The sequence below is a fragment of the Lutra lutra genome, chromosome 12 (genome assembly GCF_902655055.1).
Source record: "Lutra lutra chromosome 12, mLutLut1.2, whole genome shotgun sequence".
NCBI lineage: Eukaryota > Metazoa > Chordata > Mammalia > Carnivora > Mustelidae > Lutra > Lutra lutra.
This window is the reverse complement of record NC_062289.1, coordinates 72,431,011-72,445,323: the sequence shown is the minus strand read 5'-3', so window position 1 is coordinate 72,445,323 and position 14,313 is coordinate 72,431,011.

Here is a 14,313-nt window from a genome sequence, read left to right as displayed (position 1 = left end):
GGAGGAGCATTTTCCCCTCTCCCAGCGTGATAAATATACTCACATAGGCTTACTCTGCAAGGAGGAGGGAAAGGTATTGGGTTTATTATATCCTTGATAGAATTGTAGCCTGAGTCACCACAATTTCTTTTAAGAGAATCATTTATAAAGAGATTAGCTGTCTAGTAGAGGGATTAAGTTTATTTTGTGTCTCTCCAGAGAGTAGATCTAAGACCAAATTGGTGAAGCTACAGGAGGTCAATATGGCTTGGTATAAAGAGGAACTTTTTAACTCCACGTGTTGCCAAAATTTTGAAATGGTCTGCTTATGAGGTAGTTAGCATTCCTCCACTCTAAGTGTTTGAATTCAAAGGAATTTTACAAAGATTGTAGGAGTTCTTGACTCAAAACAAATTAGTTATGTGGAGTAATTGGTCAATCCAGATTTCAGGAGAAATAATTTTGTTTAAAAGGGGAATTTGACTCTCAATCTATATTTATAATTTTCATAACTTAGCCTAAGATATTTCAAGTCAAAGTATAGAATCTGAATTTGTCTAGAAAATTTCTATAGTGATTTTATTGTCTCCATTATAAACACCCCTCCTCCCCCAAAGGAACAGTCTTTTATCGATGCCAATAGGTGGAATGTGTTGTGTATAACCTGTGTGTGTGTGTGTGTGTGTGTGTGTGCGCGCGCGCGCGCGCAGATAGAAGTTGCTGGGCTATGCCCTTGGCTGGGCACAAGCACACAAAGAAGGAGATCTATTGTAAGAGGATCTGAGGGGCACTTGGCTGGCTCAGTCGGAAGAACATGCAACTCTTGATCTCGGGGTTGTGAGTTCATGCCCCATGTTGGGTATACAGAGTATTTAAAAATAAAATCTTAAAAAAAAGAGGATCTGAGATCCATGAAAATGTGAACTCGCCGATTGTCTACAGCAGAGTTCATATATACAACTAGCTATCAAGATTAGAGGGTATTCAATTCTATTTATTGAATGATTTCTGGTCTTAGATAGGAATGGAATGAGTAAACAAGTTCATCAAGGAGCTGGAATTTCAGTGAAAAGAACGAAAACTTGGACCCTGAGCTGGGGAATCTGAACTGTATTGCACTAGCCATTCCCTCACCCTGACTATGCTTGGTTCATCAGTGCGCTTAGAAAGACTAGATGACGACAGCTTGGAAACTGGGACATTGTTAAATTAAAAATGATGCAGGGGAAATTTGATTTCAGCTATTTGGGGTTTTTCTGTCTTTACAGAAAATTGGTTTAGCTGGAAAGAGATGGGGTTAAGCTCATGATTGCTGCTAGCCTTTGAAGCCAGGCACCGAAACCGCACCTTCATTTCCCCTCTTGCAGGTCCCTCTGGTGTCTGGTTCTTTCATTCTCCAGCTCACTTCTGCCAGGAAGAGGCTGGAAATGTTCATCAGTGTCAAAATTGCATTCACACAAGTTCAAAGTTGTGTATGTGTTTCAAAAATAACCCCATTAGAGCCAGTTTGTTAGAATGTATCTTAGAATTGTCAATTATGGTTGCAAATCCAATAATACTGGATCTTTAGAGATTTCCACAGATTCTTATAGTACAAATAATTCTCAGTTATAATCATCACCATTCAGAAGGAAGATCCAGTTGATAAAATGAGGCTTAGCATACTGCTTGTAAGAGGTAAGGCACGGTCCCCTGCACTGTATGAATCTAGAGTCTATACAAGTGAGAAAATGACTTTGTTTATCCCAGATGTATCCTCTTTTTTTTTTTTTTAAGATTTATTTATTTGAGAGAGAGAGAGAGAGCATGAGCAGGAGGGGCAGAGAGGGAGGGAGAGAGAAACCCAAGCAGACTCCATACTGAGTGCAGAGCCCCATATGGGGCCAGATCTTACAACCCCGAGATCACAACCTGAGCCAAAACTGAGTCGGACACCCAGCCAACTGTGCCACCCAGGCACCCCCCAAATGTATACTCTTTAGAAATTATTAGCTTGTGTTTTTTTACTTTAATTTTTTATTTTTTTATTAACACATAATGTATTATTTGTTTCAGGGGTACAGGTCTGTGAATCATCAGTAGTTTGTGTTTAAAAAGGCAATATTTTAACTATGATTTTATGTTGTGTAATGAGACCCTGGCTGAGAGTTCCTATGCACTTTTCAGTTTCTGTAGGGGATGAGGACACCCTTGATGGCCTTAATTAACGGACTCTTGGGTTATGCAATGGTAAAGCCAAGAAGCTTGAGATACTCATCTGGTCATGTAACTTCCCCTTGGGTGTACTACATCTCTGCAAATAAGGTTTTACCTTCTGGGAGTGTCAAGTTGTCGAGACTGACTTTTGTAGGAGGTGGTGAGCTCACAAGAACTACTGGCTGACCATGCGGGAGGTGGTGGGTAAACATCCCTGCAGCCTGGCTGGAAATTGCATGTGAGCCTTGCTCTGTGGGGGACCCTGGGGGGAAAGTCTCATTAAACATTATAGTCTGGTCTTAATCATGCCATGAGGTTCAACAATACTGGGGTTTCCTCATGGCAGGGGTTGTGGGGGCAGACTGACTGAGATGGTCAGAAATGTCTAGGACAGACTGATGGATCATGGAACTTTCCTTGGGAACTGAAATATTTAGGGACAGAAACAAGTGAAGGAGTGGACTTTTGGGGGTCATTATTTGGGTATTGCAGAACTCCTTAAGGCTGCAGAAATCCTGGGCTTCTGAGTTCCATTTAGATAATTACTGGTCAGCTTTGGGGTAAGCAGGCAAAGTTAGGTCTTCATCTTCCTTTTCTCAAAGTAGTATAGGAAAAGCCTAAGCTGCTGGCTTCAAAACCAGACTGCCTTTTTCTAGACGAGTTATTTCACCTTCTGGCTCTCAGATTACTCAATCTGTACATGTAGATAATGATGGTACCTACCTAGTGATCCTGTTGTGAGGATTAAGCAAGGTGATGAAAGTTAGCTTGCCAGCATACATAGAGCCAGTGCTAAACAAGTGTTCGTTGCTTTTGCTATTTTTTAAGTCTTGGCATGTCCCCTTCCTTAGTCTTAGGAACTCATGATCACTGCTTTGCTTTTTGGCCACCTGGAGATCCTGCACCAACACTCCATCCAAACCTGTGCCAGCAGTTGAACTGTGCTCCCAGCTGCCTCTGTTCTCAACACCCTCCCTGCTCCTTTCCCCAGATCAAAACTACCTTTCTCTCAAGACAGTGTGATGGCAGGGAAGCATCAGATTAGGTTTAATGTGGGGCATCTGGCTGGCTTAGTCAGTTAAGCGGCTGCCTTCAGCTCAAGTCATGATCCCACAGTCCTGGGATCAAGACCCACACTGGGCTCACTGCTCAGCTAGAGGGGTCTGCTTCTCCCTCGCCCTCTGCCCCTCCTTCCTGCTTGTGTTCTCTCTCTCAAATAAATAAAAAATCTTAAAAAAAAAAAAAAAGATTAGGTTTAATATGGTGCCCTCCCACATTTGCATTTTAAAACAAGCTTGTTAACAAAAATGAATCTCACTTAGGGAATGCGATCTGAGAACAGATTGAATAAACAGGGAAGAAGAGAGTCTAAGGAGAAGTTTGTAGCTGTCTTCAGATACAGATGGGGCTGTCATGACATGTAGGGAACCACAGATGCAATCTGTGCTCCGAAGAGCGGAACACGACCCAGTGAGAAGTTGCAGAGAGGCAGATTTGGGCTCGGCATATTGAAGAATTTCTATTCCATGCTCTATTCCATGGCACGTGGAAGGCAATCAACATTTTAGTGTTTTTTGTTAACAATTAGAGATGTCAGCTAGTGACTACTTCCGGCTGTAATGAGTTCCTCATCACTAGAGGTGTTCAAGCCAAGTAGTCAGGATGTCGTCCTTTTGGATAAGAATTGAATCCAGTGAATACTGAGATCTCTTCCACCTGTAAAATTTTATCACAATTTTAATTTTTTTTTAAGATTTTATTTATTTATTTGACAGATGGAGATTACAAGTAGGCAGAGAGGCAAGCAGAGAGAGAGGGGGGAAGCGGACTCCCTGCTGAGCAGACAGCCCGATGCAGGGCTTGATCCCAGGACCCTGAGATCATGACCTGAGCCGAAGGCAGAGGCTTAACCCACTGAGCCACCCAGGCGCCCCGACAATTTTAATTTTTAAAAAGATTTTTTTATTTATTTGTGGGGGTCAGAGGGAGAGGGACAGAAAGAATCCCAAGCAGACTACCTGCTGAGTGCAGACCCTCAGCTCAAGATCTGGTTCAGTGCCCCATGACACTTTTATTAACGGTAGAATTTCAACAGCTGTTTTGGAGCAAAGGGACATTTTATAAATCCTGTTCTCAAAAAGTAGTGAAGGGGTTAAGACAAAGGGTTCTGGGGTTAGACGTTACCTGGGTTCAAACCCTGGTCATCTGCTTACTAGCTTGGTGACTCTGGGCAAGTTATTTGTTCTCTCTGTACTTCAATTTACTCATCTGTAAAATGGGGCCAATAATAGTGTCTTCATCCCGAAGTTATTATGAGATGTGAGTGAGTTAATACAGGTAAAGGGCTCAGAAGCATGTCGGTACCTGGAAAATTAATGCCCAGTACTTGTTAGCTATGAGGTATCATCTGATATCCTTGCTACTCTACACTTTCGATGTCTTTTCAGTATGTGGAAGGAGATCCTTTGTAGCATATTGACCCTGACCTGGTTTTTCCCTAAATCATATGCCAGCTGTGACCGGTGCACTTTCAGTCTCCTATAAGCAAGCCATAGAGCTAACCAAGCAGACAGGGCCCATGACGCACTGTTTGTGAAGGATCCTGCTGATGAAACACCATGATGGCCATGGATACGTTAATTCTGCTATATGCTTGGCAAGTGGTAGGTGCCCAGTAAATATTTGTTGAATGAATAGGTGAATCTGGCAGGGTTCTTATTATTTCCTATGTTTTATTTATTTATTTTTGATTAGGTAATACATCCACATGATTTAAAATTCAAAAGGAACAAAAGGTTTTATAATGAAAAACATCCCTCCCACCTTGTCCCCAGCCACCAAGTTCCCCTCCTCGTAGGGTAACTAATATAACCACTTTCTCATATATCTTTCCAGATCTATTTTAGGCATAAATAAGTAAACATACTAACATATGCACTTTCATTTCTTTCCCTCTTTATTAAATAAATGGCAACGTACACCATTCTAGGCCTGTGTGCTGAAGGGGCCCCAAAGCGGGTGAGCATGGGCACGTTAAGGAGGAATTAGAGAAGGTGCTCATAGACAGAAAATCAACCAGGAGACTTTCGCGTTAACCCATTACCCATACCCATAACGCATTAACCCAGATACAGAGTGATTAGGGCCCGCACTACGACCTTAAAAAGAGTTTACCAGGGAAAGAATTGTTTGAGTGGGTTTTTTTTAACTTTACCCCAGGGTAACCGCCACCACAATCAAGATATAGAGCGTTTTTTTGTCACTCCCAGAAGTTCCCTCATGTCCTTTTGTAGCTAGTGCCCCTCCCTGGGCCCACACGCCCACTCCTCTGCTTTGTCAGTTTTTCAGCCTCAGTCAGTGTTTCGGGCCTACGTGGAGTGGTGGGACCTCCACTCCGCAGAGCTAATCACCTTATTAGTCAACACTAGGGGCGCTGACTCTGGGCCAGTCACTCTACTAAGCACCCACACGTGCGCATTCATTTGATCCTCTCCAAAACCAAATGTGGTAGGTACTGCTGTTATCTCGATTTCAGAGGAGATACTTAAGATACAGAGAAGTTCAATCACTTGTCCAAGGTCACTCAGCCAGTAAATGGCAAGAGGCAGAATGTTGAACCCAAAGACTCTGCTTCCAGAGACCATATGTGAAAATAATCAAGAAAATATTCAAGCTCCAACACAAGGACTTCATTACTATTTCACAAGATCAAAGGAGGCAACAAAATCCTTAGTAGGGTAATATAAAATGGATTTGTCTGGCAGCCTTCAAGTGTGCCTCAAATGACTAGTGGCCTTTTCTCATAGGCATACGCAGGCAGTGGGCAGTTTCATTCCCCTACCCTAAGTGCACACCAGCCATGCTGCTTTCTTCTAAGAAATTATAACATTTAGAACTACTTCTTTATGTTAAAGAACTGGTGCGGTCAGGGCATTACTGAGAATGACAACTATCTCTGCCTATCTATGGGTCCCAGAATATGCATGTCATTCTGAAACCGCAAGGAATGTGGTTAAGTCTCCTGGCCACATCTCTCAACAAAGATTTATCTGTTTCGCTGCTGCCTCCAAAGAGCTTTTCTCCTGGACTAAGATGTTAATTCCTAGTGATGTCTACTAATGGGCCTTCCCTAAGGAGGAGCCTATTAAAGGAATTAATTGCATTGCAGGTTCAGAAACTCACTAGCATAATGAAATGGCTCCCCAGCTGTAAGAGTATGAGAAAGAAGCCACTGAACTAAGTCATAAGGCAGACAAGTTCCTATAAAGTGAAAGGCAAGTTTGCTAAGATAACTGCAGACCCTAGGAGAAACAGAATGGGGGAAAAATTAATAATGAAGCCAATTTTCACTCACTGATGGGGTTTTATTAAATACAGATCATATTTTTCCAAACATTTCAAAATGTTTATTACCACTTGCACCTCTCATTTGAGGCCTATGTTTGCCATTTATTAACATTGCCGATTAACCTAACAATGCAATTTTAATGTGTTTATTTTAATAAGAAAATAGTTATCTCCAGTCAACATAGAATAAAAGAGAATAGGCTTGGGATGCAGTTGGTGTGATCCGAATTTGAGAGAAGGTGGTAGAATTATCTTTTCTGGAAGTCTGGATTGGTTTCAGCACAGTGTGCCTAAAGCCTGGGGAGTAGATTAGATGATTCTCTGGTCTTTTGTTCCTCTCTATGGTCCATCTCCCACTGTCTAAATCTCCAGAAATAACAATACCAGAAGAAAAAGATAATGGTAGATTAACTGTAGTGCTAGGAATTATGCTTGTTACTGGTGAATCACCAAGCCCTTGATTTCTAGGTTGATTGGGGAGGGTGGTGCAGAGTAGGATAATGTGGGGAATTTACTAGAGATTTGTTAGTCAAATTCTGAATTTTAACCTTTGTTCTCCCTTTATTTCTGGACAAGACATTTATCTCCTCTCTTCCTTGGTTCCTCTTCTTTTCTTCCTTTTTTTTTTTTTTTTAGATTTTATTTATTTATTTGAGTTCTTAGAGGGAGAGTAAGAGGGGAGAAGCAAACCTCCAGCTGAGCAGAGAGCCCCACATGGGGCTCGATCCTAGGATCCTGAGATCTTGACTGGAGCCCAAGGCAGACGCCTAACCGACTGAACCACTCAGGTGCCCCTCCTCGTTTTCACTGGATGGTGATCCACCTGGGGTTTTTAACAACTATGAGGTAGAAGCAGTGGGTGGGAACAGTCTACTCTAAGTCTGATGTGGTGCCTGGAATCCCTCTGCTTGGGCTTTGGGTTAGCTTGGAGGAGAGATGGAGAGCTCCCTTGGAGGGCTAGCCCATTCATCAGTAGTTCTAGAGAACGCCTAATCCTCAATAGCCAAGGGTGACCAGACCAGTTCTCTGGCCTCTCCTCCCGATATTAAGATTATTATGGAGCAAAAGTGAGATTCGTCTGAACTTAGTCTTATGGTTACCTGAAACATGGGGCTCCTTTAGAATGAGCTCAGCCTTAAGGATGGGGCTTGGGGGAAAGTTGTGTTTGTTGTTGTTGTTGTTTTATATTAATGAAGCTCATTTACAATTACAGAATACACAGAACAGCTGTTTGCATGCTAGGAGGAAAGTATGGTGATGACACACGGTGTAAACTAACTTTTAAAAAGTTAGAGGTTGGGGTGCCTGGGTGGCTCAGTGGGTTGAACCTCTGCCTTCAGCTCAGGTCATGATCCCAGGGTCCTGGGATCAAGCCCCGCATCCGGCTCTCTGCTCGGCGGCGAGCCTGCTTCCCTTCCTCTCTCTCTCAGCATGCCTCTCTGCCTACTTGTGATCTCTGTCTGTCAAACAAATAATAAATACAATCTTAAAAAAAAAAAAAGTTAGAGGTTGTAGGATAATAAAACACCTTTCACTACTTTGCTATTGCTTGGGTTTTAAGTGTTTCTTAGAATGGACAAGCTACATAAAATCTAACCCAGTTCTAGCTAAAGGGCTAAGAGTTCTGATGGAAACTGTTAAACCAATTCTGTAACCAGAAAGATAAACATTTTAAAAGTGTCAGGTATCAGTATTATTGTAATATTCCCTTTATCAAAAACCTATAACTGAAATTTATAGGTAAGAATTTACAGTAAGCAGCAGGCACTTGGAAACTTGTCAGTTAAGGTTTCCCATTATACAAGAACTTCTGCTGTAAGCCTTTTAACCCTCCCAAGTCAGAAATTAAAAAAAAAAAAAAAAAAAAGCTTTCACAATTAGTTTCTAAGGAAATTATAGAAGTGTCATGATACTAAGAGAAAAGCTTTAGATTGTCATTTCCAATAGGACATACATAGACTCCTAAAGAAAAAAACAACCTCTTTTCTTCTTGTGTGGGGGTAATATATAAATAACAATCAAAATCTATATTCTTGACACATTTCTAAAGAAGATGGTTGACTAAATTACTTAAAAGTGACTTCATTTCCTGCTACTCCCCCAACCTCCTTAATATTGAGAATACAACAAATATTTGCATAGGTTTATTATTCACATTTAATCATGAATAATTCACTTTGTACAGACAGCTGGGTAAACAAGAGATTCGGAGTTTCCTTTTTCTAGGCTATTTTTCCCTCGGCTCAAAGGAAACAGCATCAGTGTGGTTTTATAGGATTTTCAGTACCATCTTGTCCTCCCACCCACAGGCAGGAGGCACTCTCCGTTTTGTGCTGCTTTCTTTCCAGTTTATTTCTTTCTGTCATTCTTGGGTTACAACCCACCAACACGGAGCTCAGTTCTTCAGTCTGTACGACAACACGTGTTAAGTTTATGGATTTGCTTTTGAGTAGATACTCTTGATGCTGGAAAAAGATCCTGCTGAACTCTTTCTGCCTTGTCATTATATCCTTCGTCCTCTCCTATCAGTCATTAACAATTTCACAATTATTTGACTATCTACCACAAAGCCGGTTCTCATTTCCCTCTGCTCCTCCCAGGCCTACGTGAGGAAGTGAAGCACGTATCACTTAACACAGGTTTACCCAGGGCATTTCAACCTGGGCAAGGGGGCAGAATTTACCAAAGGTCAAGGATCCTTCCAGTTGTGTGAATGTCATCAGCCAAATTGTGATAGTATAACTTGTGGTTTAGGAGAGAATTAGGCTTGCCGTAACTCAGTTACGACCAAATGAGGGGAGGGGAGGGTCATAGTATACTCTTGGGAAATTCCTGTTCTTTGTTATGGCCTGGCAAATAACTTTAAGAATTTCAGCTACCCCCCCCCCAAAAAAAAAAGAAAAGAATTTCAGCTACCCATCAAATGTCATGCATCTATCCTAACTATATCAGTTGAGGACAGACATAGGCATAGGGATATATGTATCCTCCATTCAGCAACACCTATAAAATATGAACTCTATAGAAATATGGCCAGTAACATTCTAGAGAAAGTTAATCATAATTTGACTAAATTAAAAATTACTCTTTTTTCATTTAACAAATACTTGGATAGTGCTTACTATGTGTTAGACATTTTCTAAGCACTTTGTACATAGTAACTCTCTAATTCTCATAACAACCCTAGGAGAGGAATATGAGGCACAGAGAAATTAAGTAATTTGCTTAATGTCACCACAAGAAGTGGTAGAGCCAGGATTTGAACCAGGCAGTCTGGCTTCAAAGTCTGTGCCTTGAACAGAACATCATGCTCTATTACGAGTATTATACCTGCTTACGGTAGAAAGTTTGAAAAAATAAGACAAGTATAAAGAAGAAAAAATTACCCATACTCCCCCAGCCATTATAGAATTTTACTGTGTTTCTTGTATGTGTGTGTGTGTGTGCGTGTGTATACAGAAGCATAGAATTTAATAGAATCTCTCTCTTTTCAGTTAGCTATACCTTGTGAACATTCTCCCGTAGAAAGATATTAATTTGATTGAACATTCAGACAATTTTCATAGTCTCCTTTGGAAATACCAGCTCAGCCAAGTGGGGAAGCATTTACCATGATTGGTGGGGTGGGGGCTGCTGATTTAGTAGATGTATTATTTCCCCAAGCTCAAAGAGCTTCCTTGAAAATGGTCTCAGCATGATTTCTCTTAAGAAACCTGAAGAAAGTATCGTAGCCTAGAAACATAGCGTGACTTTTCCCATGAAAGCACTTTATGTTGTCTCTACTTTGTATTGTTCGGTTTTCTTAGGGGCGGGGTGGGGGCTGGTGAGTCTTGGTGCAAAGGAAAATGTAGGCTAGTCAACAGGAAACCTGAAGTCCTTGATATGGCACAGTAGCCTCTAATCATAACTTGGCATGGCTGCTTTCTCTTTCTTTGATAGGTGTTGCAAAAATAATAATAAACTTACAAAAAAAAAAAAAAAAAACCAAAACCATTTACCTGGTAAACAAAACTGTGATTATATGCCACAACATTAAAGAGCAGTCTCTGAAGCCAAGACAGTAGTGGTCATTGCCATGGTCAACGACAGCTTTTGGCCAAGTCACATGCCATCCTGTTAATAGCCAGAGAGGTAAACAGCCCAGACATGTGCTGACCTAACCTCAAAACCTCTCAGGAACACAAGGAAATTGGCTTGAAAAGACCGTTTCTCTCTCTTTTTTTTTTTTCCTTTTTAATTGAGTTTCTAGCTCTAATTAAAGAGGCAGAAACAGAAAACAATAGTCAAAAGGGAAAGTCAAAGAATGACCCCCATCTCTGAAAAACAAAACAAGTCATTGCATTAGAAACACAGTTGCACCAATCCTCACTCTTTCCTTGAGCTGTGCTACCCCTTTGCAGGTGAGGAAGTGGAGAGGGGGGGCAAGGGCCAACCTTTTCAAAGGGCCTCTCTGGGCATTTCTTTCTCTTTTTCTTTCTTTCCTTTCCTTTTCTTTCTTTTAAGCCTTTTACTTTTTTATGATTATATTTTCAGTTCAATTGAGAACCATTCCTTTATTTATTTGTTTGTTTGTTTTAGCAGGGGAGGTGCAGAGGGAGAGAGAGAATCTTTTTTCTTTTTTTATTTGTTTCAGGGGTACAAGTCTGTGATTCATCAGTCTTACACAATTCACAGCACTCACCATAGCACATACCCTCCCCAATCCCCAGTGTCCATCACCCAGCTGCCACACACCACCACCACCACCACCACCACCACCCCCCGCTGAGATTAAGAGTCTCTTATGGTTTGTGTCCCTCTCTCATTTTGTCTTGTTTCATTTGGAGAGAGAGAATCTTAAATGGGCTCCATACCCAGCATGGAGCCCAGCACAGGGCTCAATATCACAACCCTGAGATCATGATCTGAGCCCAAATCAAGAGTCAGATGCTTAACCAACTGAGCCACCCAGACGCCCCCAAGATTTTTTATTTATTTATTTATTTATCTATTTAAGATTTTATTTATTTATTTATTTGACAGACAGAGATCACAGTAGGCAGAGAGGGTGGGGGGAAGCAGGCTCCCCACTGAGCAGAGACCCCGATGTGGGGCTTAATCCCAGGACCCTGGGATCATGACCTGAGCCAAAGGCAGAGGCTTTAACCCACTGAGCCACCCAGGTACCCCAGATTTTTTATTTTTAGGTAATCTTTACACCCATTGTGGGGCTTGAACTCCCAACCCTGAGATCAAGAATTGCATGCTCCACCAACTGAGCCAGCCAGGCACCTCTGGGAATTACTTACGAATGCACATAAATTTCCACAATAAGTACCTTCTGGAGTTTGCATGCAACTGAGTTACTCTGTCAAACTTCCTGTCCAATGTTCTAAATTGAGCTGTGCTACCAGAAAATCAGGTGTATCTCAAGTGCTAAGTCAAATTTGTTTTTTTTGGGAAACCGGAACTCATTCCCTTGAGCCCCTAAATCCACTGCACCCCCATTTTCCCCTTTAAATTGCCTTCTACTCACAGTCACTGGTGCTTAGGTCCTATGGGAGGTACTGTAGGTAGGAGTTGTTTGAAATTTAAGATGTGATATCAGGCAGACAAATGAATAAGATGAAGTTTTCCTTTGACCTAAAACTAAGATCAAATCTGTATTCTCTTCCTTTCTCTTGTGAGTGTTTTGAAAACTAGTTCTACTTTTTTCTGTCAGAATCTTCTAGTCCTGGAGGAACAACAAGGCATCAGGAGAGGGAACCAATCAGCTCTTCCAATCAACAGCTTGCCACTGCTTCTCTCAGATTTACAGAGATTCCTTCAAGGGAGGGGTTGAAGAGCTGGGGAAAAGTGTGTGGTCGAGGACCAGATTACTATGACTCAGGTCGATAGAGAACTCACCTTTACCTAGGATTTACAAAGTGCTTCCCAAGTTTCATAATTGTGTCATGGGGCAGGTAGGGACCACTCTCCCCAGCCCAGAGAGGTTGTGTTGACTACCCCAGATCACACAGATGATGTAGAATCTGGGTCTGAGTGCTATGACAGGTGCACTGTGGCCTCGCTCTCCCTTCACCCTTGTCCACACCTTGTCCAGCTCTCCTGTAGCGCCATATGCCACATTCAAAGGCTGTCTCTCCAAGGCATACCGGTCTGTTAAATAGTGTTTGATTTTGATGTCCCTCGAACCCTGTCTGAAGGCTCCTTCTCCTGAAACCCCCATTTCCTGCTGTCCCCCATACCTCCCATTTTTCCAGGACTCCCCAAGGCAACACTATACCCAGGCCTGTTCTCCTAGATAACCACTCGTGCCTTGAACCTAGACCTCTTCTCCCACAATTAACCTCACTTACTCTGCCTCTCATCTCTCTGAGTCCTATGAGGGGGGAGTTTGTGCTGAGACGCTAAGAACTGGCACTGCCAAATAGTCTATTACCCCCACCCCTCACTCTTTGGGACCACCTGATGGCTCTCTGAGCTTGAGCAAGTGTGTGAGCTGAGCCACACCTGTAAAATGGGACAATAAATCTTTACAAGTGAGGAACAAGTGAAATCAGCTGGGGGTTATATAGATCTCAGTGGAATTCCTTGTTTCCCCCTAATCCTGTCTTTCCCTCCTAAAGCAGGGTTCAGGGCACCCTCCTGTTTTGCCCCAGTTACTACAGCGGCCTCGCTTTCCTCCAGACCTGGTCCCTGCCACACATCCTCCACCCTTGGCTGAAGATATCATTCCAGAATACAAATACGACCAGAGTATCCCCTGCTTAAACCCCCCAGTGGCTCTACAGGGTCTGAGTCAAGGGCAGGCTCCAAAAGTCCTGCATGCTCTGTCCCTGTTCCCCTCACCAGTCCTCAGTGCTCGCCTCTCACGCTCTGCGCCAGGGGTGTGTCACGCCCTCCTCTACCTCTGGGCCGTTGAGCAAGCTGTTCTGTCTTCTACAACTCTCCTTCCTCTTTCTAATTTCTAACTATCCTCTTCATTCTTTCATTTAAGTATCATTGCCTCCTGGACATCTTCCTGACTTGGGTCAGATGCCTTCCTCTGTGGCCCTCTCCCGTCCTTCCTCCCATTCTAACACCCAGAACACAGCCTAACTTTAGCCTTGCTGCCTGACCCTCCCTTGCCCATAAGCTTTTTTGGGGTCTGAAACACATGAGTCCCCAGCCCCTGACTCGGGGCAGGCAAGAAAGCAGTGAATGAATATTTCTGGCCCCTTTCCTGTAACACATAAAATGCTCAATTATTTTTTCAAGCGTGTGACTCTTACTTGAAAATATTTGCATTTCAAACTCCCCACCCTCTTCTTTGCATTTGAAAATTCCTCCTGCCTTCAATGCCTTATTTCAAATAAAAGATTAACTTTGGGATATTGAGTCTTACCCACAAATACAATATTTTTTAATCCAAAGAGGAAAAGGGAGACTCAGATAATAATAATGATACCATAAGAGAAATTAGAATTAATACTTCTATGTCATGCTCATACAAATATCTCAATTGATTCTTATAATACTATGGATTGTATTGGATTCATATTTTACAGTTGCAAGTGGCAGAAACCATCCTTCGTTAGCTTAAACAAAAGAAGCAGAAGGGAATTTTTTAAAAAGATTTTATTTACTTATTTATTTATTTATTTGAAAGAGTGTGTGGGGGTGGAGAGTAGAGGAGGAGGAACAGAGAGGGAGGGAGAGGGAGAAGGAAACAATCTCAAGCAGACTCCACACTGAGCACGGAGCCCGATGTCGGGTGTGGAGCCGATGTTGGGTGTGGAGCCCGATATGGGGCTTGTTCTTACAAGCCTG